At 39.5% G+C, this 19,660-nt stretch overlaps 1 protein-coding gene across 4 annotated transcripts in view; it reads right to left on the bottom strand.

The window, feature by feature from the left end:
- The window catches only part of adcy2b (adenylate cyclase 2b (brain)), a 371,550-nt gene that overhangs the window by 214,982 nt on the left and 136,908 nt on the right, over positions 1 to 19,660 (bottom strand). Inside the window, exon 2 of one of the 4 annotated variants that reach the window (XM_078428257.1) lies at positions 9,747 to 9,973. The exons of the other annotated variants lie outside the window; for them this stretch is intronic. The gene's annotated coding sequence lies outside the window, so the exon portion shown is untranslated. The remainder of the gene's footprint in view (positions 1 to 9,746; positions 9,974 to 19,660) is intronic. 4 annotated transcript variants of the gene reach the window in all.

Below are 19,660 nucleotides of genomic sequence, written 5' to 3'. Positions count from 1 at the left end.
TTCAGTGGACATGATGCATAAGGGCAGAAAATGTTCATGTCGATTTCATGATCACTTCTTCTAAATCTCCCATGTTAAAATTATGCTACATCTATTTGATTAAGAATTTGTGTGGGCCGGTTTTTCATAGCACCCCTTGCACAGCTTCTGAGCTATCCAATATACTGTGCAAGTACTTTTAATTTCACTGTGAACTTTGTTGCATCTCATCATTGAGGCTCTCATGGATAGAATGGGTAGAATTGCTGCAAAATTAAATTGCTGCAAAATTAAATTTTGACAAATTAAATTGTTGTCCCTCCAGTCACTAACTCTGGCCTTGAGTGGTTCAATGGAGTGCAGAGGTACACTACAGGAGCTGAAGTTGGTGAACAAAAGCAGGGCAGATGTGCCAGAGGGATTTCAGTGAACTGATGAAAAAGGGCTCATCCCTTTAGACCCTATATCCCAAGTGTAGAGGTTCCAAGTCTATTCTTCAAACCTCGGCTTCAAATTCAAGCTCTGTGAGGAACTATGTCGCTGCAGACCATTATCAAAAGTAGTATAACAGGATTGTATTTTTTTTACATACGAGACTCCTGCTGAGTCACAGACATCTTAACCTTGAATCATTGTCTGTTAACCAATGACTGATATGGCAGTTTGCAGTCCATTGCTGCATAAGGGATCTCACTAATCCTCACTATTCAAGGAAAATTAATTTGAATTGGTTCTTGGTTCTTGGTTCTTGGTCCTCCAAAATATTCCAAATGGAATTTAAACTGGAGGTTTCCTTCTTATCTGGTAGCGAACACAGTCATTATCTATAATGACTGTGTTTGCTACCAAATGAGAAGGAAATGAAATTTATTTTAGGTCATAAGTGATAGGAGTAGAATTAGGTCATTTGGTTCATCAAGTCTTCTCCGCCATTTAATCATGGCTGATCTATCTCTCCATCCTAACCCCATTCTCCTGCCTTCTCTCCATACCTCTGACACCTGTTTTCCTCGAATAGTGAAGATATGAGATAATTATGGATTTCCTGAAGGTACAGAGTGTTAAAGACTCTATTCATGTGGTGATATGAGCTCCCTATATGTACCCAACACTCTACATGATTGCAAGAGCCATCATTCTCTTAACATCCAAATGGCCTCCAACCATGAGATAAAATTAATCAAAGTCAGTTGTAGTTTTATGGAGCTCACGTTACTTAATTATTGCACATTCCATGGTTTCTGCCAAATTCAACTGATGAGCAATGCTCAATTCCACCTGTGACTCTTCAGAAAATGAAACAGTCCATGAATCCATGCAGCAAGTCCAGAGCAATATTTAAGGATGTCGCTGGAGAGACTGCAGGAGTGAATCACCACAATATTGCTGGGATTGAAGAGCTTCAGTTATGGAGAGATTGGATAGGCTGGGCTTCAGGGAGGAACAAAAGGGGCTGGAGGGGTGACCTGCACGTTTCTGCATTCAATGTTCTCAGAAACTGCTCCCATTCACTCACTGACCTGATTATCTTGTTTATAGTTTATCCCGATGGTCCACCTGGTTTTACTCTATTAGAGGCATCCTTAATCCTCCCTGTTTAGTTTAATTTAGTTTTATTTAGAGATGCAGTGCGGAAACGGGTCCTTCGGCCCACAAAACTCTTTAGAGTGTGGGATGAAAGTGGCTTAATGTATAAGCGTTGAGAAGTCATGATGCAACTTTATGGGACTTTGGTTAGGCCACATTTGGAGTTTTGTATGCAGTTCTGGTCACCCCATTACATTAAAGATGTGGAGGCTTTGAGAAGGTTTATCAGAATGCTGCCTGGATTAGAGGGTATTAGCTACAAGGAGAGGTTTGACTGATTTAGATTGTTTTCTCTGAAATGCTGGAGATTGAGCAGAGACTGAATAAAAGTATATAAAATTATGAGACAGGGTATACAGTAATTTTTCTCCAGGATGGAAATATCAAATACTAGAAGCCACAGTTTTAAGGTGATTTTAAGGAGATGGGCGAACCAGGCTTTTTTTTTTACATAAAGGGTGGTGGTTGCCTGGAATGTGCTCTTGGGGATGGTGATGAAGGCAGATGTGATAGTGGCACTTAAAAGAGTTTTGAATAGGCACATGGATGTGCAGGGGATTGAGGGATATGGATTAGGTGCAGGCATATAAGAGTAGGTCTTGTCATCATGTTGACAACAGACACTGTGGGTTGAAGTGCCTGTTCCTGTGGTGTACTGTTCCATATTATATGTTTATCAGAATGGCTACCCTGGTCTTATCTTATCAGATGTATTCCTTTTGCCAATCCATCCCTCCTAATTCTGTCAGCAACTTAAAACTAACTAATTTTCTCTCGTTCCCTTTTCTGATGAAGGATCTTCAGTCTAATATCTGGTTTCTGTTTCACATTTGCTGCCTGGCCTGCCCTGCCCAATGTTGTCCTCATTTTCTATTTTAATTATTGATATCCAGCACCTGGAATTATTAATTTTGATCAGTTTGAAATGAATATTGGTTTCTAATCTATTTCTTGCTTCAGAGATATGGTTGTCAAAAGTGGAAGTATCAGATATGGACCAAGGAAAATGAACAGCTAGTAGGAATTGGCTGAATAGACAATAGGCAATAGACAGATGGATGGAAAGAGAATCATTGGAACTACTTCAAGAAAGAACAAGAATTATCCCCACTGTTATAGTTAGTATTTTTCACAACTAACATAACAAAACAAAAACACATGGTGACATTGCTGAGCCTCATCCAAGTGCACAAATAAACCTTCTGTGAACAGACAGCGTGCAGTTATTAATTTTGGCAACAGTCTTGCACCTTTCATATTTTTGTGTTGCATCAGTGAGTTAATGAACATACTGGTGTTATTTCAGTGGAAGAGGCAGCAATACTATGGACATGCCTTTGGGCATGTCTTTCTTGTTCCTTTTGTAAGAAAGTAAACCACTAACAAATTACTGAAGTCCATTCTCATGTTTGATTGTGTGTCAAACTTAGTTTTGTCAGCACACATGGTAAGGCAATAATATAAAGCTCTACTAAATTGACATTATGTACTGTCAACATTTTGGAAACTTGTTATTTTTTGTGTGCAGCAGCTCACAATGTTGTTGGAACAAGTGAATGGCATCACCAATTTCTGTGACTTTCCATATTGCCTTTCAAAGTTGATTGCTGACTTTATAAGTTCATCCTTTATTTGAACAGCTTTTAACCTCCACAACCTCTCTTAGAATAGTACCATTTCATTGTCTGTGCTTGTTTCATGGTGATTGACCTTTTAATCTATCATTTGATTTGACTGAACTCATACTATATTTGACAGTGCACCAGAGTACTTCATATTTATATTAATTAAGTTGCATTTAGTGTAATGCCTATGCAACATTGGGAATGGGAAATCTAATTGGATGGATCCTTAGAGACTTCATCAAATAAGCTTTCTGCCTCCAGTTGCCCACCACATTTGAAGACATAATGGAAGAGGAAGTGTTGGAGATCTTAAGAAGCACGAAGGAAAATAAATTCCTGGCATCTGGTCACATGTATCCTACAAGATTAAGCCAGAGGAATTGTGGAGTGAGATACTCGTATCATCGATAACTGTAGGTGCCAGAGAGTGGAGAATGGCTAATGTTGTACCTTTATTTAAGAAAGGCTACATGGAAAAGGCAGAGAACAACAAACCAATAAGCCTTATATCAGTATTGGATACGTTATTGGAGTGGAGTCAGGATCGACATAAATTTGCAAAGGCAAGAACATATTAGCAATAGTCAGAGTGGCTTTGTGCTCGGAAAATCATATCTCACCAGATGGAGTGAGATTTTTGAAGAGGTGACAAAGAATATTGATGAAAGCAGTGAGGTAGAAGTTGCTACGTGGCTTTAGCAAGGTCATTGACAAAGGTATTACATTATAGGCTGGTCTAAAATGTTAGCCAATTGGATACAGAATTATCTTGAAGGTAGGAAAGAGAGGGTTGTTTTTCACATTGGATCAATGCTGGGTCCAGTGTAGGTCACATTAATTATATTAATCATTTGGATGTGAACATATTATGGTTAGTAAATTTGTGGATGACAATAATATTGGTGGTGTACTGGGCAGGTAAAAGGTTATATCTGATTGCAACAGGATCCTGATCAACTGGGTCAATGGACCAAGAAATGGCAGATAATTTAATGCAGATAAATTCAAGGTGTTGCATTTTTATGAGATAAACAAGGCCTCAGTAAATGGTAAGACCCTGGGGAATGTTGTAGAACAGAGGGGAATAGTTCATAGTACTTCAACAGAAGTACACAGTTCCATGAAGATGGTGTCACAAGTGGACAGAGTGAAGAGTGTGTTTGGCATACTTACCTTCATCAGACATGGCATAGAGTACAAGAGTTGGGATGTCATGTTACAGCTGCTCAAGATATTGATGACCATATTTAGAGTAATGTGTACAGTTCTGGTTGTTCTGCTTTGGGAAGGATGGCATTAAACGGGAGAGCATGCAAAAAAAGATATACCAGGATATTACTGGGTCCAGACGGTTTGAATTATAAGGAGAGGCTGAATAGGCCTTGATGTGGAGGAGGCTGAGGGATGATCTTAGAGGTATATAAAATCATGAGGGGCATAGATAAAGAGAATAGTCTTTTCCCCAGGAATGAGAGTGTCTGAAATCAGCAGAGATAGAATAGAAACAAGGAATTGCAGACGCTGGTTTACAAAAAAAGATACAAAGTGCTGGAGTCTGAAGTAGGGTCCCAACCCAAAGTGTCACCTATCCATGTGATGCTGCATGACCCACAGAGTTACTCCAACTGTGTCTACTTTTTTTACCAGCAGATGTAGGTTTAAAGTGCGAGTGGAAAGATTTAAAAGGGACCATAAGGTCAAATTTTTTTTAAACAGAAAGGGCGATGCATACATTGAATGGGTTGCCTGTGGAACAGGCAGGTACATTTCCACCACTTAAAATGATGATACTTAGACAGTTACAAGGAAAAGAAAGAGCTGAGTGCAAACAACTGTAACTAGCTTGCTTAGGCAACTAGGCTGGTATAGACAAGTTGGGCTGAAGGGGCTGTTTCCGTACTTTATAGCTCTATGCTTTATGATTCTTGACTCAGTTAAGCAGACTTCTTCCTACACTCCATAAAAAAGATGTGCTCAAATAAAATCTAAAATAAAGCTTTGCTTTTTTTGATTATTCTTTACCAAGATTTCTCGTTGCAATATTTTTTTAATTAACCTTCATTTGTTGGAGTCATAAGGTCAACCTTGAAGGACTGGCAGCGTAACAATACCCGACTGGCACCTTGTAACCCTGTTCACTCTATTATAAAAGGTGACCAATCTTGACACAAATTGCATGTTTATCACTCAGACACTATCAATGCTGTTACATCAGTTGAATACCATGCAGGTCACTTGTTCAATGTTTCATGCCCATTCATTTCAAACTAAACAACCAAGAATTATTTCACAGAAGTTGACCCTGACAGGTACACGTCGGTATTAAATTATTACCATGAATAAAAAAATCAAATTTCTTCACACAGAGAGTGGTGAGTCTGTGGAATTCTCTGCCACAGAAGGTAGTTGAGGCCAGTTCATTGGCTATATTTAAGAGGGAGTTAGATGTGGCCCTTTTTGCTAAAGGGATCAGGGGGTATGGAGAGAAGGCAGGTACAGGCTACTGAGCTGGATCATCAGCCATGATCATATTGAATGGCGGTGCAGGCTCGAAAGGCCGAATGGCCTACTCCTGCACCTATTTTCTATGTTTCTATGTTTCTATGTTTCTAATACAAATTTAACAAGAATTTAATACAAATTTAAGTTCAAAATCAAATTGAACTTATAGACACAATAGTACAGCATAAGACCTTTAGGTATGTGATGTCTGTCAAACATGATGCCAAATTAAACATAACCCTTCTGCTTCCATATGCTGCATACCCATGTGCCTATCTAAAAGCCTCTCAATCTACTATTGCAACTGCTTCCACCACCACCCTTGGCAGTGCATTTTGGGCACCTACAATGTAGCGTAAAAAGTTTGTCCCATACATATTCTTTAACCTTTCCTCCTCCCATCTTAAAGCTATATGCACTAGTATTTGACACTTCCACTCATGGAAAAAGGTTATGACTGTCTATGTTTCTTGTAATTTTATAAACTTCTATCAGGTCTCCCCTCAATCTTCTGCAGAGAAAACAATCCTGGTTTGTCCAAGAAAATATTGGATTAACAGTATTTACAGGGGTCAGACAACATCCCTGGAGAACATGGATAGGTGACGTTTCGGGTCGGGACACTGCTCCAAGTTTGTCCAGCCTCTCTTTATAATTTAAACCCTCTAATCTGAACAGCATCCTGCTAAAATCTTTCTAAACTCTCCAAACCCTCCACATTCTTCCTGTAACGGGACAACTAGAACTGCACACAATGCTCCAAATGTGCCCTTGACAAAGTTTTATAATGCTGTAACATGAACTCTTCATTCTTATATTCTATGCCCTGCTCTTTGAAAATGTATTTATCACTCTTTAAATTATGTTGCTACTTTCAGGGAGTGATGGGCTAGGGACCCCAAAATTCCATTGTATATCAATGCTGCTAAGGGTCCTGTTATTAACTGTGTACTTTCCCCTTGCATTTGATGTCCTGCTGTATCCTTTTATAGCCTTCCTTATTATCCACAACTTCACAAACTTTTACGATTATAAAGATCATAAAAATCAATTATGCATGCACAATAACTTTATTAAACTGGCAAAATTCAAAATCACCTGTTCAAGTTGCTGATGTCAGAAAACATATTACTGCAATCACTGCATTTTATTCTCACACTGATCCATTCATTCAAATTACAAAATAAAACATCAAAAACACAGCTATCTTTACATGTAGCTGTTATGGTGTTTGATCAGATCCCACAACTGGGAATGAACAAGTTGTACAGAGGCTGTAATAACTTACTTTTATCTCCCCGGATAGTAATCTACATAGGACTGTGCCGCCTACATCGACATTGACTTCAACTATTTAAAGAAGAACTTAAACATGAAAATGTTTCCCGCCTACTACCTACATAAACCCACTTGTTTGGAAACTATTTATTATAAATGTTGCAGAGAGGAAAATGCAAAAGATTGTGGTGAAGGGATCATACTTTGTTCAAGAGTGCTGCTTTGATATTAAAAAATGTAGGTTTAGGCAAGATTACTTTCAAGATTTTTTTTGTGAGTGGTATCAATTAGATTTCCCTATTCGTTCATGCCTTTCACATGTTTATGCCCTCTCTAACTAAAGGATTAGGTTGTTTCCTGTTGGGACGTAAACAAAAAATTGTTCAAGGTTGAAGTATAATTCTTCTTTGGCCTCACGTATTGTTCCCAAGTTGGAAGGACATGCATTGATGATTGTGTTGTGTTGGTTCCATGTTAGAGTATACCTGAGTGTAATGAGACATTTCCGTAACTCACAAGGAACATTCACTGAGATGCAGATTTCTTGAAAAAAAGGGTCTTCTTTCAGTTTACGCACTGGCTGACCCATCAAGTTTAGTTTTTAGTTTTTAGAGATACAGTGCGGAAACGGACCCTTTGGCCCACCGAGTCCGTACCGACCAGCGATCCCCGCACATTAACATTATCCTACACATACTAGACACAATTTATACTAATGCCAAGCCAATTAACCTACTAACTTATCATTGTATTTGAACTTAACTTTTCCCACCTGTCATGTTTCCCTTTTTGGCAATACCAATGACAAAGCATCGGAGTTACTGGCCATAACATGCAGTAACATGCAGTTGTGATTCACCGTGAGAGTGCTGGTGTTCCAGGTCCTGAATTTTCATATTGAGGAACAGAAAATGCCCATGTGTGATCTTTGAAAAAAACTTTCAGTTTATTATAAATAATTAACAACTATTTATCAGCTATTTAAATCAGTTGTGTAAAATGCATTTACAGATTATTTATATTATTTGCAATTTATATTGTTTTGCAGTACACTCTATTGCAGTGGGGTACATGGGGAGATTCATACTAATATCTTGCAGCCAAAGACTTCAGCAACTGGATAGCAAGACCAAATGGTGCAATGGAAGCTTGTGACTTTCCTACATACTACTTCCTTGCCTGAGCAAAAAGGGCATGGCATATGGCAACCAAGGGAACCATCAGAGATTAAGTTGTTGGACTTTGTTGGAACAATATAGAAGGCTGAATAGTGAAGTCAGAGTGAAGTTAGAGTGGAAGTAAGATGGAGAATTAAAGGTGGAGGCAATTGGAAACTCAGGGTCACACTTGTAGATTGAATGGTGGGGATCAAATGAGTTGGAACTCAATCTACTTTTATTTTCTGCAATCAAGGGAACACATTGTGAGTATGAATGCTATAACAGATTTATTAGCTAGAGCTAAAGAAAAGCTTTTTCAGCTATGTGCAGAGTTGAAGAATTGTTAAAAACTTTGTTGCACTATTAATGTCAGTGAGGACATTTACAAAGAATCTGCTGAATACTTTGCAAATACAAAATGGGTATTTTGAATCAGTCTTCAAACTTGAATAATGACGCACAACTATTATAAAGGCATGGTTTATGTAATAAGCCTTATAATATTTGAATGGTTGAACATACTTTAGATGGAATCAGGAAATTGCAAATGGATGAAGTGTGGCCATTCTTTGAGGCTTTGGTAAAATGGTGTACCTGCTATGTGAGCCGCCAGGTGGGCCAAAGAGCCTGTTTGTCATTACTAATTAAAGGATCATTAGTAAGAATAAAGATATTTAAAGGAATATTGGTAATAGTAAAGATATCTAAAAGAACATTTGAACTCATTATATTTGCTTGAATTGTGTGGGGCATTCGCCCATTTTCATTTGATAAATATATTTATATGAACGTTAGAATTTTACACAATATTCTAGACCTTCAGGTGAATCTTGACGCTTTGTCAGAGTGGACTCGGGACCAAAAAATGAAGATTTTGAAAACAATGAAGTGCATCAAAGCAGGAAGACTGCTCACCAGACAGATACTTTTCAGGGATAATATGTAGGAAGGATCAGCAGATTCTGGTTTAAACCGATGATAGACACAAAAAACTGGAGTAACTCAGCGGGACAGGCAGCATCTCTGTAGAGAAAGAATAGGTATGTTTCGGGTCGAGACCCTTCTTCAGACCAGTCTGAAGAAGGGTCTCGACCCGGAACGTCACCCATTCCTTCTCTCTAGAGATGCTGCCTGTCTCACAGAGTTACTCCAGCTTTTTGTGTCTATGTACTTTTCAGGGATGTATTTAAGGAGAACAAAAGATCTGAATCTTCTGCTGCATATACGCATTTAAAAAGGCATGTCATAGTCATGCAACTGAAGCAATATGTAGAGTGAACAGAATGTTGGTATTAATACATAGCACAATTGATCGCAATTGAAATGCTTCTTTTTATAGAACAATTTCCACAGCACAGTAGGGGGTACTTGTCCTATTGAATTTGTACCAGTTCTTTCAAAACGTTTACCAGTTCATCTCAATCCCTGGTTCTGTGCCACATTCCTGAAGCTTTTTCTCCTGAGTATTGACCAGTCCCTTCTGAAATCTGCTATCGCTAAATGCAATATTGCTGTTGCATTTGCTTCCATCATGATTGTCAGTGCAAGTCAACTTAACCATGTGTGACATTAAAAATAATTTCCTCCAGTCAACTTTAGTTCTACTAACAATTACCTTAAATTTTTGTGACCAGGTTGACAGCGCCATTTGAATTACTAGATCTTTGTTTATGCTCTTTGCTATGTTCTCCTTGTTTTTCATAACCATCAATCCAGAAAGGAAATTATTTCTCGAAATGCTCACTCCATCCACATAGCTCTGATCCAAAATCCCAGGAACCATTTCCGTAAATCACTTTTCCATCTTCTCCATGCCGGCACAATTGAATTCAACATAATAACCTAGCAAGCACCAAAACATTATTTTAGATTTAGTCCTTACACACAATCTTGATTAGCACTTACTTGGATTGCCGTGTCCAGTTTCAGATTCCTCCCATGGGTGACAAACATTTCATCATTTTTAGCATGACTATTATACCAATTGATCCGTTAATGCATAAATAACTACATTCTCACTGCCAGTCTACCTACATCAATCCCAAATTTAAAAAGCCCCCTTCACATTTTAGGATACTTTCTGTGTCCAGTTGGGTTGTATCTCAGTACACAAACAAGGGTTTGGTGCCTGTTGCTGCTCAATGAATAACAGGGGAGAATAAAAAGATTAGCCTAAAGATTGAGCAAGAGGAGCCTCACATGTAAAATAAACAGCAATTTATTTTTATAGAAAGAATTCTTCAAGCATTTATTTTCAATTGTTTCCCCCAAGAGTTAACAGAAGTTACCTCAGTGTTGAATTGGCTGCAGAGAATTAAAAATGCTGCATAACCAGCTTTCGATTAACATATGTCTAAATACAGATACACAATATGGTTTATTTTAAATATCAGTCTGAGTGATCAATTGGAAGAATAGGTTTACATAATATATTCCATTTATGAACTTACTAATCTGAACTATTATAGTTTTAAAGTGTTTACAAACCTGATTATTTTCCCCAAAGGAATTACAAACCGCAGATGATGCTAAGACTGACAAAAAGGATGCAGAGTACCAATTGTTGGTCAGACAAACATGTGGAAACAAGGAACTGCAGGTGCTGGTTTACACAAAAGAATACAAAGTGCTGGAGTAACTCAGCGGGTCAAGCAGCATCACGAGAGAACATGGGTAGGTTTTGAGTTTGGGAACCTTGTTCCCAACCCGAAACGTCACCTATCCATGTTCTCCAGAGATGCTGCTTGACCCACCAAGTTAGTCCAGCACTTGATGACCAATTGTCAGTGATGGGCAGAGATACAAGATTTGCATTGGTAATTGTCAGGTTGATTCTGTTTCTCGTAATGGATCGGCAGTAAAGAACACCCAGGTGATTTACCTGCTGACGTCTTGTATTTAATTTTAAAATGCTTTTCTAAGTATCAATGCAATCATAGTCATAGAGTCATAAAGTGATCCAGTGTGGAAACGGACCTCCAGCCCAACTTGACCATACGTGTCCCAGCTACATTAGTCCCACCTGCCTGCGTTTTCTTCATATCCCTCCAAATCTGTCCCATCCACGTACCTGTCTGTTTCTTAAATGTTGTGATAGTCCCTACCTCAACTGCCAGCTTGTTTCATACATCCACCCTTTGTGTGGAAAAAGTTACCCCTCCGATTCCTACTCAACCTCTCCTTTTAGCTCATACCCTCTAGTCCTGGTAACATCCTCGTAAATCCTCTCTGTACCCTTTCAGCTTAACATCTTTCCTATAGCATGGTGCCCAGAACTGAACATAATACTCTAAATGTGGCGTCACCAAGATCTAAAACAACTGCATCATGACCTCCCAACTTCTATACTCAATACTCTGACTGATGAAGGCTAAAGTGCCAAAATCCTTCTTGACCGTCTGATCTACCCATGACGCCACTTTCAAGGAGCTATGTACCTATACTCCTAGATCCCTCTGCTCTACAACACTCCCTAGAACTCTGTCATTCATTGGTTAGACATCCCAAAATGCAACACTCACATTTTTCAGCATTAAATTCCAACAGCCCACCTGGCCAATCGATCAAGCTCCTGCTGTAATTTTGCACAACCATCTTCACTATCTGCAAAACCACCCACTTTTGTATCATCTGCAAACTTGCTAATCTTGACACGTATGTTCTCATCCAAATCATTGATATAGATAACAACCAGTACTGGGCCCAGCACTGAACCCTGAGGCACACCACTAGTCATAGGCCTCCAGTCCGAGAAACAACCTTCCACCATCATCCTCTACTTCCTTCCACAAAGCCATATTTCTATTCATTCAGCTATCTATCCTTGGAACCCATGCAATCTACCCTTCCAGGGAAGACTATCATGCAGAACCTTGTTGAATGCTTTGCTGAAGTCCATATATACAACATCAGCTCTGCCCTCATTGACATTTTTGGTCATGTCTTCAAAAAACTCAGATATGAGACACGACCTCCCACATACAAAACCATTCTGGCTATCCCTAATCAGCCATTGCCCGTCTAAATGCCTGTGTATCCTATCCCTCAGAATACTCTCTAGTAACTTTGAAACTACAGATGTTAAGCTCACTGGCCTATAGTTCAGAGCAATTTCCCTGCAGCTCTTCTTGAATAGAGGCACAACATTTGCCACCCTCCAGTCTTCTGGCACCTCTCTTATATTTCAAGACGACTCGTAAATTTCAACCAGGGCTCCCGCAATTTCTTTTCTGGTTTCCCACAACATCCTCTGATATATTGACCGGTCGGTCCCTGGAGATCGGTCTACCTTCATACATGATACTACCTTCAGCACTTCTTCGACCATAACACTGACTGCGCTCAAGGCACTGTCATTGACTGTTCAATTGACTGCTCCTCGGTAAATACAGACACTCTAGATCCACCTCCTTCAGTCGCCAAAAGATAATTCAACCTACACATGCCGAGGTCTCCAGCAAAACACTCTTGAAACCATTCGGTTTGCTGAAGGTAAACTCCCTTTTTGTGCTGCAATTTATTTTCATAAGCCAGTTGTAATTTTCCATTTATTTTTAGACAGCAGCCGATTCAGATGAAGCTTTGGGGATGAGTTCTGGGAATGAAATGTTGCTGGGAATCAGCCTCTCTTCTCTGGAGGTTTAGATGGAGTTCTATTTTCCTACATTCATCACCAGCCCCCATTGCCAACACCAATCCTAATCAAGCTAAAATTCTAACCTCAGTTTCTATTTTAATAATATTGAAGCGGAAATGAGTCTGGGGAGGGAAGAACTAATTCCCCAAAGGTACACCACAATTTGAGTGGAAGTTCAGTAGAAATTATTTCCACAGTTCCTCTGTTACAGTAACAGAGCAGAGAATTGGTGGCAAAGAATTACCCCCCTTGGGATTTTAGTTATCTTAAGACTCCCTATTTGAACAAACTGTTTTTCCTTTGTCTGCACTTTGAATATTCATTAAGGATGAATGCTGTGCCACATCTGATCATCGTTAGGCAACCAGAACAAATGAGCAACCTGAAGAACCCTTGAGAACCAGTGACCACAACCTAATTAGGCTTGCATTGAATACATACAAGTAAAGGATAAGTCCATGTTAAGAGCGTTGAATTGCGAAATGGATAACTTCAGAAGGATGAGAGGAAGCTTAACCCAGATTCACTTGTTAGGAAGTAGATAAAGAGATCAAACAATAAGATAGAAATCAGCATTTTAAATATTAGATTAATTAGTTAATTGTATTCCTTTAAGATTGGATGTTGTGAACAAGACTGAGATGCAGTGCATAAATAGAATAAATAAATTTGATGAACAAAGATGAATAGAACAGCAAAAGTTAGATGTTAAAATATACATTTGATAGCTTAGGAACAGTACAGACAATAATTATGTTAAAAAGTTCATAAAAAGAAAAAAGTAGTTTAGGAGATTAATGCACAAGATTGAATTAAATACTCAAGGAATCATAAGGAATAGAAGTAGGAATAGGCCAAATAGCCCCACATACCCACTCTGTTGTTCAATAATAACGTGGCTAATCTTCTAACTCAGCACCATTTTCTGTACTCACTCCACATTCATTAATGTCCAAATATTATTCTATCCCTGCCTTGTACATGTTCAGCAATTGATTCTCTATAGCCCTTTGGAACAGAGAATGCCAAAGATTCAACTTGGGCTGAATAACAATATTTCTTCATCACTATTTTGAATGGCCGACCTGTTACTTTGAGTCTCTGATCCCATACATAGACCCATCAGCAAGGGAAAACATCATCTTGCAGCTTCCCAGCATTTGCAATCTTTCATCTTTGTACCAATCTGAGTAATTAGTTAAGAAGACCATTTCTCATTCTTCATCAATGTTGTGAATATAAGCCCAGTCTGTTTATCATTTGCTCCTTGGAATCAATCTGGTGAACTGTCAATATACTCCCACTATCATGGGGATATCCTTCCTTAACAGGGTAGACTGTTAGATCTGGACATAAATGTCTCTGTGTACTCTCACTCAGCACTATATAATTGTAGCTCAATATCTCAATTCTTGCATTAAAATCCTCTTGCAATAAAGACCAACCTACTGCTTGGCTTCTTTATTGCCTGCTATAACTGCACGTGAATATTTAATGATCTAATAGCATCCAGGATGGTCTGAACACCCACACGTTTTAATCTTTCATCATCTACAAAGTACTCTGTTTCTATTTTATGACTGAAGTGGATGACCTTACATCTTTCCACATTATAGTCCATCTACCACATCACTGCCAATTAAGCTGTCTTGTTGATAAACCTCTTAAAGCTCTCAGCATCCTCCTTCCAGGACACACTGGGAAGAGTTGTCTCCTCTTACAAATTATTGAATAGCTGAAGCCCCCCTGGTGGAACATCACTCGTCATAGCCTCCAAACATCCATACATACTTAAGATGGTGGGTTTTGTAAGACCTAGTTTTAAAAAAAGCATGGATTTCTATTGTTGTGAAAGCAAGACTCTCTCAAGATTAAATAGTACAAATAAGAAAATAGGGCAGAGTCAATGAGCAGTTACCAGTGAGAAGCCAACAACTAATCGTTGGTTGGCAGACAGGAAGCAAAGAGTAGGAGTAAATGGGTCCTTTTCAGAATGGCAGGCAGTGGCGAGTGGAGTGCCGCAAGGCTCGGTGTTGGGGCCACAACTGTTTACCATATATATTAATGATTTGGAAGAGGGAATTAGAAGCAACACTAGCAGGTTTGTGGATGACACAAAGCTGGGTGGCAGTGTAAACTGTGAAGAGGATGTTAGGAGGTTGCAGGGTCACCTGGACAGGTTGAGTGAGTAGGCAGATGCATGGCAGATGCAATATAATATAGATAAATGTGAGGTTATCCACTTTGGCGGCAAAACAAGGAGGCAGATTATTATCTCAATGGTGTTAGGTTAGGTAAGGGGGAGGTGCAGCGAGACCTGGGTGTCCTTGTACACAAGTCACTGAAAGTTGGCGTGCAGGTACAGCAGGCAGTGAAGAAAGCTAATGGAATGTTGGCCTTCATAACAAAAGGATTTCAGTATAGGAGTAAAGAGGTTCTTCTGCAGTTGTATAGGGCCCTGGCAAGACCACATCTGGAGTATTGTGTACAGTTTTGGTCTCCTAATTTGAGGAAGGACATCCTTGTAATTGAGGCAGTGCAGTGTAGGTACACGAGATTGATCCCTGGGATGGCGGGACTGTCATATGAGGAAAGATTGAAAAGACTAGGCTTGTATTCACTGGAGTTTAGAAGGATGAGAGGGGATCTTATAGAAACATATAAAATTATAAAAGGACTGGACAAGCTAGATGCAGGAAAAATGTTCCCAATGTTGGGCGAGTCCAGAACCAGGGGCCACAGTCTTAGAATAAAGGGGAGGCCATTTAAAACTGAGGTGAGAAAAAACTTTTTCACCCAGAGAGTTGTGAATTTGTGGAATTCTCTGCCAGAGAGGGCAGTGGAAGCCAAATCACTGGATGGATTTAAGAGAGAGTTAGATAGAGCTCTAGGGGCTAGTGGAATCAAGGGATATAGGGAGAAGGCAGGCACGGGGTATTGATTGGGGACGATCAGCCATTCAGCCATGATCACAATGAATGGCAGTGCTGGGCTCGAAGGGCCAAATGGCCTCCTCCTGCACCTATTTTCTATGTTAATCCATATGTCATACACATACCCTCTGTTGGTGCTGTTGTGCGTTATTGGAAACAGTGTAGCTGTTTAGTTACCTAGGTAAACAATAGTTCCTTTTTCACATTATAATAGCAGATTATTGAACACACTTATACACATTAGAAATCCTGTATGGAACTGTTGTTCTTTCACATTGTTCCTTTCTTTCTCAATATTCATGCATACTTAAATGCTAATCATCAAATAAAGTACAGTTATACAATGCTGTTGTTGCAGGATAATTATAAGACCTTTACTGCAGTTGTGTAACTGTCAGGGCAGAGTGAAATGTCAGTATTAAGAGAACAAAACAAGCTTCATGATTTTGTCTGTGGTCTCCATGGCAGCATAGTATTGTCAATGGCTCAAAAACAAAAATGTTGACCACATGTCCAGCATATTATCATACTGAATCTGATATGGTAAGAGTCTGTATAAACTGTTAGGATCATTTAAACAAATCAGCGTAAGCCCTGAATCCCATACTCCTTTACACTGAGTGAGTTGTACCGAAATACTAAATCACTGATCTTGTTCCTTCTTTCATTGAACAGTTTTTCCAGTTGGTTTATATAAATCTGGAAGAGGTCATGGGCTGCCCTTACATATAACTTAATGTGTGGTAATTTTTATGGGAATTCATAGTGAGATCAACACCTAAAACCCTGGTTGGGTTTCCATTTCTTCAGCTGCACTGGCAACAATTTATGTACCAGAGTCTTTCCGAGAGGTGAAGGCGAAGGAAAATTTTCAACTTGAGAATTCCTTTCTGACATCAAATGCCATGATTGGGATAATTAAAAGTTTTATTCACCCTAGGTCTCTACACAAATCGAATGTTTACTCTCAGCTTGGTAGAAAGCCAATATTTCCTGGCTTGAGAGTTTACACTTCACCATGACGGTTACACTGCACCCAGTTTGAAGATTTTGGGCCCTTAAATGACAACCCATTCCACATCTTATGATTCTTTTCCCATGGTGATTTTGGTTTTTGCTTTGTCAGTTATAATAAGGGTATAGGTTTGTCTTTCTTGAAGTAGTAGCCTTTCCAATACAAAAAAAGTTCAGTTGTTAATTTACCAATATTCACTATGAATCCAAGATAAAGAGCTTCTTATGTATTTCCTTGCCTTATCTCATTATTAACAATACCAGGTGGGTAATTGTTTGATTACTATAAATGTGGCAAGGTAACTAAGCACTAAATTCTAATAATCAATGTTGGGCTACTCTGTCTCATGAGCTCAAAATAGTATAGTTCCTCCACTGAGAAATCACCTCACTTCAAAAGAAAATTTAAATTGCTCACAGCTATTTTTTTCACATGAAGCTCGGAATTACTTCTGCTTTACAGTAATACAAGCCAAAAGATTGAACATGGTTCTTGGTATTGTTTCGAAAATTAAAATAGTTCCGTGTTTCTTGAGCAGTTTAAGGATAATTGGATAATTCATTTGAGGGAAACGACCTGTGAAACAAGCCCATGTGAAAGATATATGTTAACAAGCTGATCTACGGCAGGTTTCTTTACATTTCATTGACAAAATCTCCGCGTTTTAGCTCATATTCAGAGATAACCATTAATTTCACAGCAAGATGCTTATTTGCATGCATGCCGCTCGGCATTCAAAAAGCAACAAAAAAATTCATTAAAAATAATTCTCAAATGAAAATTGTAGATGCTAAGAATAGAATATTTTGTGACTGCCAGGTATTAAGATTGTTGTTTCCATTCATGAGGCTGACAACTCACTTGGGATTTTGTTATCCTTAATTTATGCAATCAGCTTCATTAATGGAACTACATCACTCACATCAGGAAAGATAATGATTTTACTGTTTGCATGTTTTAAAAATAACCTGGAAGTATCAGATGATCTGTCAGAAATACCTTTTGATGCAAGTTTCAATTCTCTATGGCAGAGATACCATGCGAGTAGTTCAGGATAATATAAAACAAGTGGAAGCATCATGTTGTAAACTACAGCACATAATAATATCACTTGGAAGTAGTGGCTCTAGAGCAGGTGGCAATGTTGATTAATTGCTGTATTGGAGTAGAAAATGCAAAGTCTGTCTAAAGTTAACTATGGACAAATTTCAGCAGCTTAATTTTTAAGTTAAAAGTGTTAAGGGAAAGGAGTGTAGCAGGAGCGATCGGTTCAGCCCGAAATAAGGCTAGACGCCAGGTTAGTCCTGTCGGGATGCTGTATTAACACTACAAGCTGCCAGCGCACATGCCCACTGTCCTCTCTCTCCACAAAGCCCCTGCTGGGAAACCCCGTGGAATGGCAGTCCCAGACCCTATCAATCTCAGTGCCGAGGGTTCGGCCAAGGAGTGGCCTAACTCTCAGGAGTCGCCACAGGAGAAACAATCTTAGTAATGATTAGAAATAGCTGAGCAGACAAATCAGGAAGCAAAAATTAGCTGTTAGACAATAGACAATAGACAATAGGTGCAGGAGTAGGCCATTCAGCCCTTCGAGCCAGCACCGCCATTCAATGCGATCATGGCTGATCACTATCAATCAGTACCCCGTTCCTGCCTTCTCCCCATACCCCCTCACTCCGCTATCCTTAAGAGCTCTATCCAGCTCTCTCTTGAAAGCATCCAACGAACTGGCCTCCACTGCCTTCTGAGGCAGAGAATTCCACACCTTCACCACCCTCTGACTGAAAAAGTTCTTCCTCATCTCCGTTCTAAATGGCCTACCCCTTATTCTCAAACTGTGGCCCCTTGTTCTGGACTCCCCCAACATTGGGAACATGTTATCTGCCTCTAATGTGTCCAATCCCCTAATTATCTTATATGTTTCAATAAGATCCCCCCTCATCCTTCTAAATTCCAGTGTATACAAGCCCAATCGCTCCAGCCTTTCAACATACGACAGTCCCGCCATTCCGGGAATTAATCTAGTGAACCTACGCTGCACGCCCTCCATAGCAAGAATATCCTTCCTCATATTTGGAGACCAAAACTGCACACAGTACTCCAGGTGCGGTCTCACCAGGGCCCGGTACAACTGTAGAAGGACCTCTTTGCTCCTATACTCAACTCCTCTTGTTACGAAGGCCAACATTCCATTGGCTTTCTTCACTGCCTGCTGAACCTGCATGCTTCCTTTCATTGACTGATGCACTAGGACACCCAGATCTCGTTGAACTCCCCCTCCTCCTAACTTGACACCATTCAGATAATAATCTGCCTTTCTATTCTTACTTCCAAAGTGAATAACCTCACACTTATCTACATTAAACTGCATCTGCCATGTATCCGCCCACTCACACAACCTGTCCAGGTCACCCTGCAGCCTTATTGCATCTTCCTCACAATTCACACTACCCCCCAACTTAGTATCATCTGCAAATTTGCTAATGGTACTTTTAATCCCTTCGTCTAAGTCATTAATGTATATCGTAAATAGCTGGGGTCCCAGCACCGAACCTTGCGGTACCCCACTGGTCACTGCCTGCCATTCCGAAAGGGACCCATTTATCCCCACTCTTTGCTTTCTGTCTGTTAACCAATTTTCTATCCATGTCAGTACCCTACCCCCAATACCATGTGCCCTAATTTTGCCCACTAATCTCCTATGTGGGACCTTGTCGAAGGCTTTCTGAAAGTCGAGGTACACCACATCCACTGACTCTCCCTTGTCAATTTTCCTAGTTACATCCTCAAAAAATTCCAGTAGATTTGTCAAGCATGATTTCCCCTTCGTAAATCCATGCTGACTCGGAACGATCCCGTTACTGCTATCCAAATGCTCAGCAATTTCGTCTTTTATAATTGACTCCAGCATTTTCCCCACCACTGATGTCAGACTAACTGGTCTA

Source organism: Rhinoraja longicauda, chromosome 2 (assembly GCF_053455715.1).
Source record: "Rhinoraja longicauda isolate Sanriku21f chromosome 2, sRhiLon1.1, whole genome shotgun sequence".
NCBI lineage: Eukaryota > Metazoa > Chordata > Chondrichthyes > Rajiformes > Arhynchobatidae > Rhinoraja > Rhinoraja longicauda.
The sequence above is the reverse complement of the archived record's forward strand: the minus strand, read 5'-3'. Positions and strand labels throughout refer to the sequence as shown.